We start from the raw sequence: 16,224 nt of genomic DNA on the forward strand, positions 1-16,224 counted from the left end.
AAAATGAGTAATAGTCCTGCAAATTACAGGTGTCCCTGGTCTCCTTGGGCAGGTAGCTGACAGTCCAGGTTGCCAGACTTATGGACACACTGCCGGGTCGTGCTGGTGGGTGGTTGGTCGCAGCCCCTTGGACTGGGTAAAGGGCTGGCTTTTGCTGCTCTGTCTCTTGCAGAAGGCACGCTGTCAGGTCTGTCGTTTGGGTCTGATTTTCACAAAAGGTGCAAAAATGTAGCATCTGTGAGTAGTGTCATCTTTAGCTGAAATCGGACAACAGGTCCAAAAGCCATTGTAGGCAGACAAAGCTTGGTTGTGGTATCTCTTTTCCACTGGATTTCAGGCTAAAAGTACTGCAAATGAAAGAGCTGCATGGTAGGCTGAGCACGCACATATATATATGCTTCAGTCTTGCTTTGCCTGCGCAAATGGGTTGCTCTGGACCCAGCCCTGCTGGGCTCAAAGGCTGAGGCCCCACTGTAGAGACAGTGCAAACAAAGTCTAAAATTTTTGTACTGGATTGCAAGGAGCAGGAAGCCTCTACAGAACGAGCTGGGGGCGGGGGGGGCAAAACAAGATGTTCAACAAAATTGTTTGATAAAGTTGGTGTGGCAGATACAGGCAGGTCAAAGCATATTCTTTCAAATGCTTTCTGCAATTTCAGGGAAATAACATTTGCAAGGTGCATACTAAGATGTTCTGGGGACTCAGACATCGGGATCAGGCCTAGGCCCATTTTGGCTTGTGACACTAACCGTCGTTTCTGGAGCACTCATTGACTGAACAGGAAGAGTTACATTATGTCACATCTATGGCTGTGCAAACTGTGCAATTTTCTAACTTTTTTGTATTACTCAGAGAATTAATTTCTTTTAAACTAGGCACCTGCAATAGCAAGAAAATGTCATACCAAGTTTTTGTCCCTGTCATATTTGGATAGAAGGTGTCTTTCTTTATTCTTACCTTTTCTTTGTACATGTATTTTTTTCCAAAAGACAGCACTGAGGCTGCATTCTCTCCTGCCTGCAAGGTGTGATCAGTGGATACCACATCTATGCTGGCCTTAAGAAATGCACAACAGTGTTAATGAGTGACCTTTAGTAACTGAAACAAGGACTTGTCTAGCTCAACGGGTGTATAGGAGTATGATCCTAGAGGATGAGTGGATCCCATCCTCACACTGTGGTGGCGTATTTAGCCCTGAAAGCACAGAATCAGCCTCAAAATGGAGGAGGACATATATCGTATCTAGCTTCTTGATCTATTTGCTCAGCTTACTCTACAATTCAACGTATGTAAATAAGTAGCATGGCATTTGTGATACATGAAAGTCGTACATTTTATACGGCCAGGCTTTATTTACAAGAGCTCTGTATTAAAATTGTAAAATGCCACTGTCAATTATTCTTGTAATGACTCAGCCCCTCCACATTATCCCTTCAGGATTCTGAATTATTTTTCCTTTCAATTAACATATATGTGACAAATTCCTGTTACAGTGGAACTGGCTATTTGGCAGATCAAACAGAATACATTTGTGTCTTTTTACTGTTGCAAGGGATGATGCAGGTCCCTTGGAAATACAAAATCTGCTCTGACTTGATTCTACTACAGCAGTGAAACAAGGTGCCAAGGTTTTCAGAGTCTTTTCTGGGATTTGCTAGATTGCATTTAATTTTCTTCCATGTGCCCGAAACGCTGTGGAGGTTTGTTAAATGCTGTGTTTCAGTTGTTGCAAAAAGCTCTTGCAGGAGATAGGTTAAGGGAGAAAACCCTCTCCCGCCTTTAGCCCCGTGGCCAGTAAGCGGCGCTGTTGATTGAGAGAAATGAGAGTCAGTGATTTACGGCAGGGAATGGCTCAGAAACTCTTCCCGCTCTCGAGTGGTGCTCACAAAAGTAGAAATCTGGAAATTAGCTATTGAAAATCTCCATGCTTTGTTAAAATATTTTAAAGGAGGCTAGTGTCTTCTCATTAGATATCTTGATGAAGGGCAAAATATGCACTTTCCCTCTCAACTTAAGCGCACCCAGCTAATAAAGCAACTTGGCTTTCCAAATTATCATTGTCTAAGCTGAGACATACTGAGTCAGGGTTGTAACAGAAACACCCCTCACACCTAGAGTTTACTGTGAGACATAAGGGCTTCCGAATCTGTACTGAACTATACTACTGAAGTAAGTCACCATAGCTGGGACTATTTCTCAAGAGTGACTCTCAAAGGTAATAGTTCCTTATGCTTATTACGTGGTGGTGCAGATGCTGTCTTTGATAGCTACAGCTAATAATCAAGTGAATTTTCACTCGGTTCTTTGGTCATGGCACGAGGTATTTTTCCATAATGCAGGATTTTCCAGTAATGCTCTCAAGTCTCTCCTCCTGCTTACTTCATTATGGGCCTCCAAATCTCAGAGATGCTGGGAAATTGATCTGGATGACACAGGGCTTCCCTGAACATTGCTCTAAGCTGATGAGCTCTGTGCTTCTGCCTCGCTGTCCTGGTAATGCATCTCAGACTCTCCTCTTTCCTTTAGCTTACCTCTTTTTCACCATTTACCTTACGGCTCCCCGACGCGTTGTGTTCCCCTCTGCTCCCATAGAGCCTTCCTTGCTCTGCTGCCATTGCCTGGGAAGTGCAAATGAGGTCCCAGCTCGCGGTGCTGGGTGACCACCTTCCTGCAAGGGAGTCTTTTTTTAACATTGATGGGGCTGGATTGGGCCCTCCAACAGCTACACGCTCTCTGACTGACTTTTCCTGGGCCGTTACTCCTCCACGTCTCAGAGGCCTGCTTGATGCCAGCATTACCGAGAGAAGCCATACGGAGAAAAAGGTTGTTTTGTGTCCTCTTGCTAGGTTGTACCCCAAGGAATTAGTCTATTGGGAGTCAAGGAGAATAAACACAACACTTTATAATTTGAGAACAAGACACAGAACTTGCTGCTTAATGCTATCTTTTCCATACACTATTCATCAAAGCAGCGGGGGAAAAAAAACCTTCCCCCCCCTTCCCCTAATGGGGGCCTTTTTAATACATCTCAGAGCAAGTAATAAAGATAGTCATGCAGGTAGTGCACTGGATGAATGTTTATGATCAGGCATCAAATTTTGTCTCTGCCACAGCCTTGCTATGTGATCCTGTGTCAGGCATCCAGTCTTGCACTCTTTCTGCCCCTATTTTCCATTTGTAAAATGGACACAAGAGTGTTGCTTTCATACAGTTGGTGTGAGCGCAAATTCTATGGGTTTATATAGTGCTCATATACACCAGTAAGGGGGGGGTCAGGTACATCCATCGGAATAGTCCTTACTTGCTCGCTTCAGGTGGTTTTGGTTGCCCATGGAAGCCAGGGTGCCAGCCTTGTTTTCCAAACCCGGGCAGCTGATAAAGGGTCCATACAACAGACATAAGAGCTGCATCTTCAGCTTTGTGTCAGCAGGATAAAGAAGGTGTCCAAGGAAAGTCTGAACTGCTGTAGTGACTAATGCCATGTAAACAAATTGGACAAAGGGAAGGTAGCATTTCTTTCCAGGGGTAGTTCTGATTTGTCACTGGCAGTGAAAAAGTTAAAACTCATAGGGTTATTCATGAATTCCGCTTTTTAAAAACATGTCCCATTAAAATGCAGATTCAGTCTTCCATTTGCAAAGAACATAGTTATTTCAAATTCTGTATGGGAATCCTTTTTGTATTTGTATCTTTTGGGTAGAAAGTCCAGCTGCCTCTTGTGAGATTGCACATATCTCTTCAGATGTCAACAAATCATTGAAAAGTGTCAGAAAGGGGGAAATGAAAGATAATTATTCAAACCATGGAGAGCTACTTTGAAAGTGAATAGAATCTGTCAGATAGTCTTTTGAGAACAGCAGTTGGCTGCTTGTATTGGATATATTAAATGGACATATCTAGAGGCAAGTAATACTGTTTTAGATTCGGATCAGTTTAAGCTGGATTCTTTTTCTGGTGGAGGTAGCTGAAGCCACTAGAAATTATTGAGGGAAATTAGTTGGGAAGGTGTTATATATAGCTGCTGTGACCTGTTAAAAGAAATAAAAAGCTCTGTAAATAAAATACATGCCCTTTCAGCTAAAGAAACAGATGCTTTACATATTTGTCTATTATATTTTAAAACTGCAACAGGATTAAGAGCAGGGAGGGCTTGACTACCGTGGAAATAAAGAGGTTAGTGGCAGTGTAAAAGCTATGTTCCTGGAAGCAACGTATCACAAAGAGCTCAGAGGAGTCAACATTGGATCTCAGTATAAGAATATTATTGAGCATTATACTCCTTGCTCTGATGAGCAGCCTGATGACGCTGGCCCCTGAGGTTTTAAAACTTGCCACTGCGAGTAACTTTCTCCATGTCCGTTGGGATTTCCCACATCTAAAGCCTGCAATCAAACCAGAAATTTGCCTCTTTTTTTCCCAGAGGAAATTGAATAGAGGATGTTTTGTAAGAAACTGAGTACAGCCTAGCAAAAAGCCTTCTGAAACAGTCATAAAATGCTTGCTGCTGTATCACCCAGGTCAGTAGTTTGGTGGTTTTATTGCTAATGCTCCAGAAACGATGAGCTTCTTAAATGTTTTCTGGAACATCAGTGAGTGTAGCGGTGCAAGCCAAAAAGATTAGAATCCATTCACAGAAGTTGCATGATTTAACTGCACTGATCCAAATTAATATGGTGCAACTACTATATGTAAAGAAGATTTGGAGCAAATGAAAGGTGTGGAAAGAGGTACTGAAGGTGAATGAGAAACACATGCAGGTGGGAAACTGCAGCCAACATCTTTCCAGTTCATTTCTTTCAAGACACTTCTTTTCACTGCTTTTTAGTAGAGCTAAAGAGTGTCAGCCCGTCCTAAGTTGTACGTAAATGGTGATAAATCCTACATCAGGATTAAATTACCTGTGCTTTTGTAGCATATAGCCCCTGGAGAGGAAGACAGCCTGTAGAGCAGTCTGCGTGGGCCTGGCAGAACGTCTGCTTCTGGCTGGGAAGGGCTGGTGCTCCCGCCGTTTTCTTCTTCCTTCTTTCATTTGGTGTAGAAACGTTTTCCCCTGGCCCTGCAACCCCAAAGGGAGAGCAAGCTCTGGCACCTCATCAAGACGGTGCTTCTTTCTGCTCTCTGATGCGAGAAGGATGCTCCCTACCTCAGCCTCTGTTTCCATCTTCCTGCAGCAATCTAGCTTTCAGCTTTGGCCACTTAAAAACCTGGTAGCAAAACCAGCACTCCTGGAAACCTCTGCCATGTGCAGGTGCTCTACCACAAGCACAATGAATCCTGTTGTCTGCCAGATATTTTAAAATCCCTCCTACCATGAGCCAGCCCATCAGCGTAGGTCATGGTGTCTGATAGATATGAACCAGGACACATTTCTGTTGGGGCCTGGAAGTCCTAGAGCATCTAATGGAAAATCTGTTACTTTCAAAGCAGTAATGTTTTTTGCAAGCTTTGACGATAAGTCACCAAGCTAGATCTCATTTAAAAGTTTTATTGAGTCTTCTTTATTTGAACTGAATTTCCCAAATTGTCCAGCAAGAGCAAACTGAAAGTCTACACCTAGATACAGTATAATCTAATCCTGGCCAGCATATCCCCTCCCAAAAAGCACAGACAAAAGGCCATTTCTCTAACACCTGTACCATTTACAGATGTGCCCAAGCCAACTGCTGAGGTCCAGATCTCAGCTCCTCCAAAAGGTACAAATGATCAGTGATGGCGACTGTGTTCATGCCACTGTGGAGGTTAAGAGTGGCCCATGAAGAAACTGAAAACTCTCTCATATCTTGACTGCAAGCAGATTGATAATTTTGGTTCCAGTCCCTCTCCTTTAATACTTTTCTTCTGATCCACAGATACAAAAATGAACTTAGCTTCCAGGTTTCAATGCACACATGCACATATATCTACCATGGTTTTGGCAACGGAGTTTGTTGGCTAAGTTAGTTACAGTCACACTCATCACAATGTTGTGATGTTATTAATTTTAGTAAAAGGAACTTTGCAAAGGAGCATAAACAGACCCCAGAGTCTCAATGTTATCCTTGTTTTCATCTTCCCCTTACCTGCAGTAAAAATGGGAAACTAGAGGATTGAACTATCCCTGACCTTGCTCTGTAGGGAAAAAACAACAGCTCATGTACATGGGGCAAGAAATATTCAAGCAGTGACTTACAAAGTACCCCTAGGGCACAACATTTCTCCATGTTTCCTGGATTTTCTCCATAGGCTGAGTCTTTGGAGACCTTGCTAAAGCACCTCTATGTTAGCCCCTGACTACTCCAGGCCCTGCAGTAAGCTGCATGGTCAACTCTGGTCCCTTTCTGGACAACTATGTACAGAAAAATGGGAGCAACTTATGTATATTTTTGCTAAATTTTATTATGTATGTTTTTGCTTTAAATTATTTTGACCAGAACCATTTTCTCAAAGTCCTGGGGAATGATAACAACCTCTTTAAAACATTTTTTAAGGAAAAATGCAGGTTAGAAATGATCTGGCCAGCTGACCAACCCCAGAGGTTTTCTAGTAGATGAAACCCCATCCTCTCCCTCTCCTGGGCTGGGGATGGTTGCCTGGGGATGTGCAGCATCTTGACCAGCCTCCGTTTTGTTTCATTCCTAGAAGGGCTTTTGCCTGAAGGTGTCCCCAGAAACCCCATGAGCTCCCTCCTCACTTTTGCTTTTTTTGTGACCACAAGGAGAAATGACACCCTTGGAGAGCTGATGACATCTTCGTAAGGGACCTGTCTGGGGAACTTCTTGTAGGATGAGATATATCTTCTGAATGTGTTTTTTTGTCCCATTGACTATCAGGGGAGCTGTGGTACATTTGGGCACCTAACCTGTAAACACCTGGTCAGGTGTGATGCATGCTAGCACCTGGTTGAGTCAACCCACACCTTCTCCCCCTGAGCTGGAGAGCTGCTGCCTGCTTGGCCCCCGCTCTGCACATGGGGTGAGAGGCTGCCTCAGTGCCTGGAAACTCGTGACAGTGAAGATTGGGAAGGAGCACACACTTCTTTTTTTTGGGGGGGGGGGGATTTTTTTCTGTTGTTCTATTCTGTGGTCTAAAAATATAATTGAAGTTCAACGCAAAGTCATTGCCTGATTCTCCCCTTCAGTTATCTCAGCGTTATTCCACTGAGGTAATGGGAGTTCCTGATGATTTCGGCTAATGTACAGGAAAGGAGAATCAGGCCTCAAATCAATCTGGTGTTACAGTACAAAGGGATTAAACAGAGAAAGGGAGAGAGAGAAAGGGAAGAGCTGAAATGAAAGAAGTTTGAAAGAAACAAGAAACTGTTGTCTTCGGGGAGCTATGTACTTTCTCCAGGGAGTTTTGCTACTAGATAATCTTTGAGATGGTGGAACAAGGTATTTAAATCTCTGTTCAAATACAGGAAAAGAAAGAAGAAAGTAAAGAGCCAGCAAAAGAAAAGGTGCCTTTTTTTCTGGCAAAACAATCTACCTCTTCTGTTAAAAAAAAGAAGTTGCTGTATCCTACTGATAATTATGCCTTCAGCAAATGGTCTTTTAAATTCAAATGTGTTTTTTTCTGGTGAGAAACCAGCACTTGGCCCTGAATGTTTTTCTTGCAACCTGATAATGTTGATTTTTGTATATGCATGTGTATATATATGTATTTACATACATATATAAAACTGTTGTGTTTGGCTTTTATGTGAATGTTTGTTTTTTGGTGAGAACTGTGCACTTGCCTGTGTAGATTAGCAGCCCTGACACCAAGAGAGTGTCAGTAAAAGCTTTATGTTCTCAAATTGGTGGCACTAGAATTGTGCCCCAAAACTGAAGCGTCTGCATTATTTTTCAGGATAATCTTACAGGCCTCAAAGAAGTTTGCAGTTTTTTTGTGCCAGGTGTTGTGTGCTAAGAGCTCTGGGTCTGGAAACCTATGTGGGTAACAGAAGTACTATGCCAAAAATGCGGCAACATTTAATGATTTGTGTATGAGAAGTTTAATCCTTTAGGTGGGAGGTTTATAATTCCACAGCGGATTAACAGTCTATGCCATTGAAAACTCCATGTTGGTGATGGATTTTTTTATCTAACCTGGATTTGGGCCTGCAAACTGTATTTCTGCATGAAAAGATAGAATCCAAATATTCAGGTATTCAAGCTAGGCATGTTAATATTAAGGCATTTTTATGTCTGAGAAAAAAAAAACCAACATCTAAAAAGAATTTCTGCTGAGTTGAAAACAGAGTTTTTCATTGGTCCTGAATTCAGTTCCAAAAAGCCAAGATAAAACTGGGCAAGATAGTCTGCTACTGGTTTTTTTTGGTTCACTATAATGATAACTCTGTTGCTATGATTTAGCCGCAAATTAAAAACCGATTAACCTGTGCATGGACAGTGAAATGTACTTTTTAATATAGATGCTACAGGCATCTATATTAAATCTAGGTACGGGCTCCTCGCCATTTTGAAAGATAAGCCATTTCATGCCTAACACAAGGGTGTCACCAAATTTATCAAAGCTATTCTAGCAAAGTAATTCACTGGCAAAGGCCCCTCCCCATTTCCGTCCTCTCCTATAATACTTTGTTTTCAGTTCTTATAAACCTATGGCTCTGATCCTGCCCTAGTGCCTGGTAACGCCCGAACGGCAGAAATAATAGCCAGCACTTGTGTGACACTGAAGGGACATGCATGCGGGCTAGCACGCAACACTACAATGATATCCTTTAAACTGCCTGCCTGTCAAAGTGCCTTCCAGCCCAGTAGACATTCAGCTTAATAAAATGGGAGTTAGGCTTGTGTTAATCATTCAGGTTACCATGAAGCATTCCCACAAAGTCTGTAAATATTCACACATCGGTAGCATTGTCTCTTTAAAAGGATTAGTCTCTTTAATTAGATCTATCGTGCCTTTTTACTAACGTTTCTTTAAAAGATACAGTAGTACAAGCACTGTACCAGCAAAGATAAATTGCCTCCTTTGAGAGAGTGACATTTTGTCCATTGAGATGGGCCTTTTTCTTGGGTTGTTGTTTTGCCCCATGAAGCAGCCATTCAGGTATAGCAGTGCTGAGAGTGCCTTGTTAAAGCTCAGAAACTATTTGTGAGGCTGTGGCAGACTTGGACTTTCCAACTGGCACAGAGGAGAAAGAGCCGCTTGTTTCCCTGCTATCAGAAAAAAAGGGCTGGTGCAGGTGGTGATGCATCAGTAAAACGTTGTTGGAAGAAAAGCTTGCAGGTGCTGCCTCTGAAAATGGATGTGTACTTCCTGGGTCTAGCACAAGCTAAAGAGGACTGCCAATACAAAACAGAACTGCACTGTTGCCTTAAGAGTGAATAAAAAAGATGTTTCAATGCTGTCGTCGTATCTGGATGGTTTGCCATGGAGGACAAAAAGTCTCCTATAAAATTGGGTTTAAATAGTCCTATCTCACTTGTGCTCTGGGTGACCAGATTCAATTGTGCTGGTGTCCCCTATGCAGTATGATATCATAGCTTCAGAGGAAGGCTTTATTTAGAGGTCACATTAGTTTGTCCTGTGGATGTAATCATTTTTTGTGTCATGGACAATGTTTTACTGTGAAGATATGGGCCAGATGGCTCAGCCACTTGCAGTCCAGAGTTAAACAGGATCTTTATTGTTGGCGAATAAACAGAATCTATTGTCTGTTGCTCATGAAACTCTAGTGTCCATCACTGTTTAAAGATGAAGTATTAAATTTTCATGGCTTAGGAAAGAATATGTAAAACAACAAGTAAAAGGGGGTGTGGGCTTCCAAAACATATCCTCATTGTCCATTCTTTTTTTCCCTTGGTAAATATCTATGAGGTATTTCAGGCGTTCCCTCCCATTGTTCGATGTTGCTAAGCGCTCAGGTCCCGCTTGTCTTCTCCCCCCAGCCCGGGGGAGCATTTTCAACCACAACCATTACCGCTGCGGGGCTGTGTGGGGACTCAGCTGGGATTTTTCTACTAGGAGCCTTGTATACGGGAAAGCGGCTGAGTGGTGTCCGGGCAGGTAGATCATTTCCAGAGCTGTCTCTGGCTGTTTATTGCTTTATATCTCCGAAGGCTTCCCCTTTGCCGCGACTCTCCCGTGAGCTGGTGACACACAGAACGCTGCCCAGCAAGCGATTAGAGAAAAAGAGATTTTCCTTAGGACCAAAGAGGTCAAATTCATTTCTTCCCCAGATTTTCCCCCCAGGGCCTGGCATGGTAATTCAGAGCTTTTTCCTAAAGAAAATGTTTATTTTCTGTTCAAACTCACCCCACCCATAGCTTCCTATGTTGCAATGTCAGAAGTGTTTCTTTCCTCTCTTTAATTGCAACCAAAGCCAACCTTGACTGGCAAGGAGAAAGTCCCTGACAGGTTTGGGCTCAGTCCAGACCTTCTCAGAGAGTCTGTCAGCCAACTGTTTGACAGTATGCAAATGTATGCAAATGGAGGGACACTGGATGAACACCTGCAGAAAGTGTCCATCCCCACTCCCGCTATGCTCTACCTCCGCTGCAAGTAGGGCTTTGAAATGCTGCTTCGTATCCCTCTGTCAGTTTATTATGCGTTTGTCAGCAGAACGTAGGGCTGCACTCTTTGTCCTGACGGGCTGCAAAGCCCCATGTGGAACGGCGAGTGCCAGGAATGGTGCGATGGCTTCTGTCCAGCCCTTGTGAATCCTTCTTTCTGTCTTTAGGACCTTTGCTTCAGTAGCTGAACCCTTTTGGGGTTGCCTGTGTCAAGGAAGGCCTTCTGTTTTCCTGGGAGTAAAGACATCATATTGGTGGAGTCTCAGCAGAACAAAAAGGCTCTTTCTCGCTAGCAGCTGGAGCACAGGGCTGGTAGGGATTGTGCATGCACGGCATAAAACCAGCATCCGTTTCGAACTGGTTAGGGAGGAAGGAGAGGCACCTTGAATAAAACAAAGTTTCTGGCCACGTGTCAGGTACCTAAGAGAAGTGCTGGCTCCTGAACCCATCAGGTGCAGCTGTGGGTTTCCTATGAGCCTCTGGGGAGCAGAGGGCCCTGGGGTCCGGGATGACCTCTGTGTGCATCCGTGATGCTGTGTTTTGCTCCAGTAAGTCTAGCCAGCGAGCAGGAGAGGGAGCGAGGCATTTTGAAGTGCTCTTTAAATGGAGAAGAGCTGTGAATTCTGGAAAGATCGGGACCATCAGCATCGTCATGTTCCTGCCAAAGGCTGGACTCACTGCAGTCATGATTCGAGTCTCGGCCTTCGGCTGCCTTGGGCAGATGGGACAGGGGCCTGAATCCAGGATCCTGAATCCCCGGATTTAAAAATCGCTGGGTTTTGAGAACATGCTGATTGGATCAAAGATGTGTATCTCATGCCAACTTCTAGTCAAAGAGGGGGATATGAGTCTTGCCAAGTTCTGTGTAGCAGCTTTAGTTTTAGATTGCTAAACATTTGAGGTAAGGGTGAATGGGTCATTTTTCCCAGTTAGACTTAAGGACTGCATAAAGGCACAGCCTTTCCAGTTCCCAGAGAGCTCACTGCTGAGACTGGGCCACGACTTGAAACAGCTCTAGCTGTTGCAGGGGCAGCTTTCAGCCTGGCTTGGCAGACTCCTTTCTCTCATACACGGTCTCAATTAAAAACCACTTGCTTGATGCTAATGGTGGTGTGCTGGTCATCTCATGTATATCTAACTTGATTATATGCAATTGCAAAAATATCCCGTCATAACACAGAGATGCTGACCGCGTGTAAAGCTGTGGCTAAATGACACGTTGCGCACCATGAGCCTGATGTTGTGCAATGGCCTTGGTTAAATCAGGGCTCCTGAGTTGCCCCTAGAGAGCTGTGCATGGAGGTGTGAGATTGGTGCTTTGCTCAGCCACTTGCTCTGGGAAAAGCCAAGCCATGATGGACTTGAAACCCACGCTGTAAAATATAAGCGAATAGTTTATGCCAGCTCTTCTAGAACGTCAGGCAGCATAATGCCACTGAAGCCAGGAGTTGTGTTGAGTTTTGAGGGTCAGAGGCCTGCCAAAAGATGAGAAACACCCTTCAAACTTGTGATACCCGTGGCCTTAGAAATGCAGCCAGGCTTTTGCTGAAAGCCAGCTGAATGTTGCATAAACCTGGACTTAAAGCAGCTGGTAATTGTTCCTAGGGCTTCTTCTTTGGCTGGGGACGAGAGCAGGTAAGAGATGGGCTACTCTGAACAAACTTAGGTGGTCAGTTTGTAGGGTGCCCGCCAGAGCTCCCTGGCACCAGATTTTTCATCTGCCTGTGAGGAACGGGAAGCTCAGAGGGGCCTGCTCTAATTCTCAGTGCGTTGCCATATCATACTGAAATTCGTTCGCGCTTTCTCTGGAGGAAGAAAGTAAATGCGCCTTCTTTTATGGCTATTTTTTCTTCTTACACTTTGGAGCCCAAGGTAGTTGCATTTAGCAGCTTTAATGTCCTTTCATTGCTGCTGCTTGCGGGGCTGTGGTCATTCAGGCAGCAGTAACTTTGAAAAAATGACCCGTCTACACCCAAACAATAACAGAATCCCCCTTTTTATGTTGGCAACGCCCACGGCTTTCTGTTTGCTTCAAGACTCCCCACGTAGACGCAACTGTTTGACCAGCCTTCCTCTGAACGACTTAATTAAGCAAAAGAAAAAGTGTCAGTTTCTGCCAACCTCACAAAAACAGAACCGTGGGGGTAAAAAGGGTACGCGGCATTAACCCACATTCCTCAACTGGCTAACCAAGGCAGACCTCCGCTTTAGAGCACTGCCAGCAATATCCCAGCGCTGGGCGCCGGGCGCCTTATCGCGACACATTGTTTAGTGCCCGACAGCAGCCGCAAGGGAGCCGCGGTCCCTTCCCGCTCCGCTCGGGGTGGGGGGCATCCAAGAGATTTTTAACAGGTGTGAAAACAGGATTTTTTCCTTTTTTTCCTCGCGGGGATGGATGTGGGCTTCGCAGGCTATAGCGCTTGCGCTCCCTCCTGCCAAGCCTGGCAGGTAGGTGCTCTCCATGCTGCTGTCACAACCCCCTCCCACGCTGTGCCAAGCACACAAAGCACCATAGGAGGATAGCGGTTATTTCTCTTGCTCCGTGAGCACCAGACCCTTGATGTGGCCGGGACGCCCCTTACCCACAGGACCTGTCCCAAGCAGATGTGAGATTCTCACCCCCAGAGCGTTGAGGACCTTGGCTTGCACTGCGGGCAGCAAGTTGCTCTTAACCGAGGAGGGGGCTACGAAGCAGAACTGTCCTCCTGAGTTATGTTCTCCCCTTCTGCCTCTATCTCCATTAAAAGCGCATAAATTCATTTTAGGCTGCAGTTCCCCAGAGGCCAGGGGCTGCTCTAGCTCCGCGCGGTGCGCCCACCAGCTGTTCCCCCTGGGAGCACAGCGCGTATGGGGGGCTGCGAAGGCCCCCGGATTTAGGTGTGTGCTACTCCCGCAGTCTCCTGTCCCTCAGAACGGATGAATAATTTTTAAATAATAAAAGTTAAAACAAAACAAAGCAGGTCCCCAAGCCCTTAAGTGCTCTGATGTATTTTCTGGCCCCCTCCAGGCCTGACACTGTGTGGTATAAGCACAAAGCAAGCCAGCTGCCAGGAGTTAAATTCCTGAAACAACGGTGATCCCCCATAACTGAGGTGTTTTTTCCTTCTCGAGCGCTGAGATTTGAACAAACACGGCCAGCGCTGGGGCACGCTGTCCTGGGTGAGAGCGTAAACGCGGGGGCACAGCACCGCTCCAGGCGCGCAACGGCACCAGCGCAGTGCTCAGGTGCCAGCTGCAGCTGCGGTGCCGTGAGACCTGCACAGCTCTGTCGCTCGACGCATGTGTGCACACACGCACGTTCGGCATCACTAACGGTGTTGTAACTACGGTGTTTAGGACGCCGTGGCAGGCTGTGGCAGTCTACAACCCCTGGCAGACAAAACTGGCTTTGGGGAGGGCAATCAAACACTGTTTTTACCTGATTACACAGCGCTGAATTGCAGAGGGAAGTTTTCACGGCTTGCACTGGTTTAGAAGAAGCCGCTGTTTTGTTTAAAGCGAAGGAGGATGCTTGCGTGAGTCATGCTGGCTTTTCACTCTGTTGCGTGCTTAAAGCGAAGGGGCGACGGCTCGACAGCAGGCCTGCAGTGAATGTGAAATGACAACTGATCCAAAATTAAAGGGAAAGGAGTGAAAAATCTTTTTTGCAACCTCTGACTGTTTCATTCTTTTGCCACAACAGTACAGGAACCACAGCCTTTATTGTGATTAATATCTGGGAAGCCTCTTAACAAGGCTTAGCTTGATAGGTGGCTCTTGTTGGACGAAATTTATGGCCTGGTACTTCCTCAGTAAGACTTCCCACGTTGAATTGTTGAACATTACTGACCCTGATGCCCAACACAAGGGGGTGGGGATTTACACAGATGTCTGGTAACTGTGGAAGGTGCAAAAATCCAGAAGAACAACCTGCATTACATCCATTGGAAGCGGCTGGTTAACAGAGGTCAGGGGGAGGCCCAAGCCAGTGTGTGAGCCTCAGTGTTTTGGTGCAGTTTGTTTTTTGATTAGTGCAGTTCATGACCGGGCCATCCCACCTGAATAACAATCAGTGTGATTCACAGCGGGCCAGGAGAGGGCAGGGACGCCCGCGGCGCCGGGCATATGGAGCCAAGCCCTGGGAAGTGCAGAACCTTCCAAAACCCAGATGGTTCGGTTTGACATGTTTGGCAAGGCACCAGGAATAACCTATTACGATATGGAATCATCAAGATCTCGACCCCCCCCCCCTTCCTCCGGACTGTATTTACAGAAATGAAGCCATATGGGAAAGTGAGCGCTGCTGTGGATTAATGAACATGCATGAAATAGAGATTCGCTGCTGCTTAATGATGCAGTCATTAAAAAACTAGTGTCTGCGCGCGGGTTTTTTTTGGGTTGTTGTTGTTGTTGGGTTTTTTGTTTTTATCTGACACTATATTCGCCTTTTCTTCATAAAGAAAAATGCGGCAGCCTCCTGTCACGGCGAGCAGATGGGAGGGCAACGGCGGGCCGTTGGTGACAGGAGGTGGTGAGCACCAGCCTTCCCATGCAGGCGGAGGTAAAGCATTCAGGGAGCCGCGCGGGGAAGTGGGGTACCTGAGCCCTCCGTGCTCTCCTTTCCCGTCCTTGCCATGCAAAACCTCTGTCCTTGATGACTAGTTTCCGTTAAAATGTTTAGCCTGGTTTCCCAGGATAAATGGGTTAGCAGAGACCAGCAGGGCCTTGCGAGGTGCTAGAAAAAGCAGCAGCTGAAAGAGCCAGAGCGTCGCCTTCGAAAAAAAGTAAAACGAATGCCTGAGCTGCTGGTGGTCCCTGCTCGTCTCGCTCGTTTTGGGGAGAGCGGGGATGGGATCTCAGGTGTCCCATCGGCCCCCAGGTGTGGGACGTGCTACATGCCTGAGGGCCACATCCAGGGTCCGGCCTAGGTTTCCGAGCGCCTCCGCAGGGGCGGGTGAACGGGGTTTGGTTTGCTGCCCGCAGCTGGGACGACCTGCAGTGGGGGCACAGGGAGAAATCTTGTGAGCTGCCAATTTCGGAAAGACGTTTAGTCCTAGGAATAGGAGGGCTGTGGTTTAATAAAAAAAGCGGCTCCAGGAAAGGTGGGCGTTTTAGCCAGAAGACTGCTTGCAGGGGGGGGGCGGGTATGAAAGAAGAGGACACATTGCTAAGAGCGAGACTCAGAAACCACCAGTCTAAAAGGCTGATGTTCTGCCTGCCTCCTTCTCCCATCTCTTTCCAAAGAACACTGCTTTCTCCCCTCCTCTTCTCTCATTCCTCTGTGTCTTACAACTGAGCCTCTGAACATTAGCAATAGCTGAACTGTGACCTGTGCATAACTTGTTTTTCACTGTGTTGAATATCACTGTCCTTCAGGGTGGAGTATAACGTATAAGTGGGATTCAGTGTATCATTATTTTAAAAATAATTGTTTCCCAAAAAGCAGTCAAACTCGTAATCCTGAGTTTCCAAACTTATAAGATGAGAGACAAAGAATTAGAAGAGATCATTTACACAAATTACTTGTACAATGTCCTTTGAACATTGTGCTCTAAATCTTTTTAGTCTCATGAGTATTCATGGTGTTTTTCAAATAATTTGAAAGTGATTTCTTAATGAAGGCTAAAATATCCCTTTTAAACTTCTAAGTGCTGTTGTTTTTCTTTGATCACATCTATATGTTCCATATTCCAGTGCCCTTCTCTCTACTGCATATTCATGTTCTTGGGATAATTTAAAGGCATAC

The 16,224-nt window shown here is 45.4% G+C and overlaps 1 long non-coding RNA gene across 1 annotated transcript in view; it reads left to right on the top strand.

Moving 5' to 3' along the window:
- LOC136991131 (uncharacterized) overlaps positions 1 to 16,224 on the top strand; it is a 79,063-nt gene that overhangs the window by 39,368 nt on the left and 23,471 nt on the right. The gene's annotated exons all lie outside the window — the stretch shown is intronic.

This window comes from Apteryx mantelli, chromosome 1 (genome assembly GCF_036417845.1).
Source record: "Apteryx mantelli isolate bAptMan1 chromosome 1, bAptMan1.hap1, whole genome shotgun sequence".
Classification (NCBI taxonomy): Eukaryota; Metazoa; Chordata; class Aves; order Apterygiformes; family Apterygidae; genus Apteryx; species Apteryx mantelli.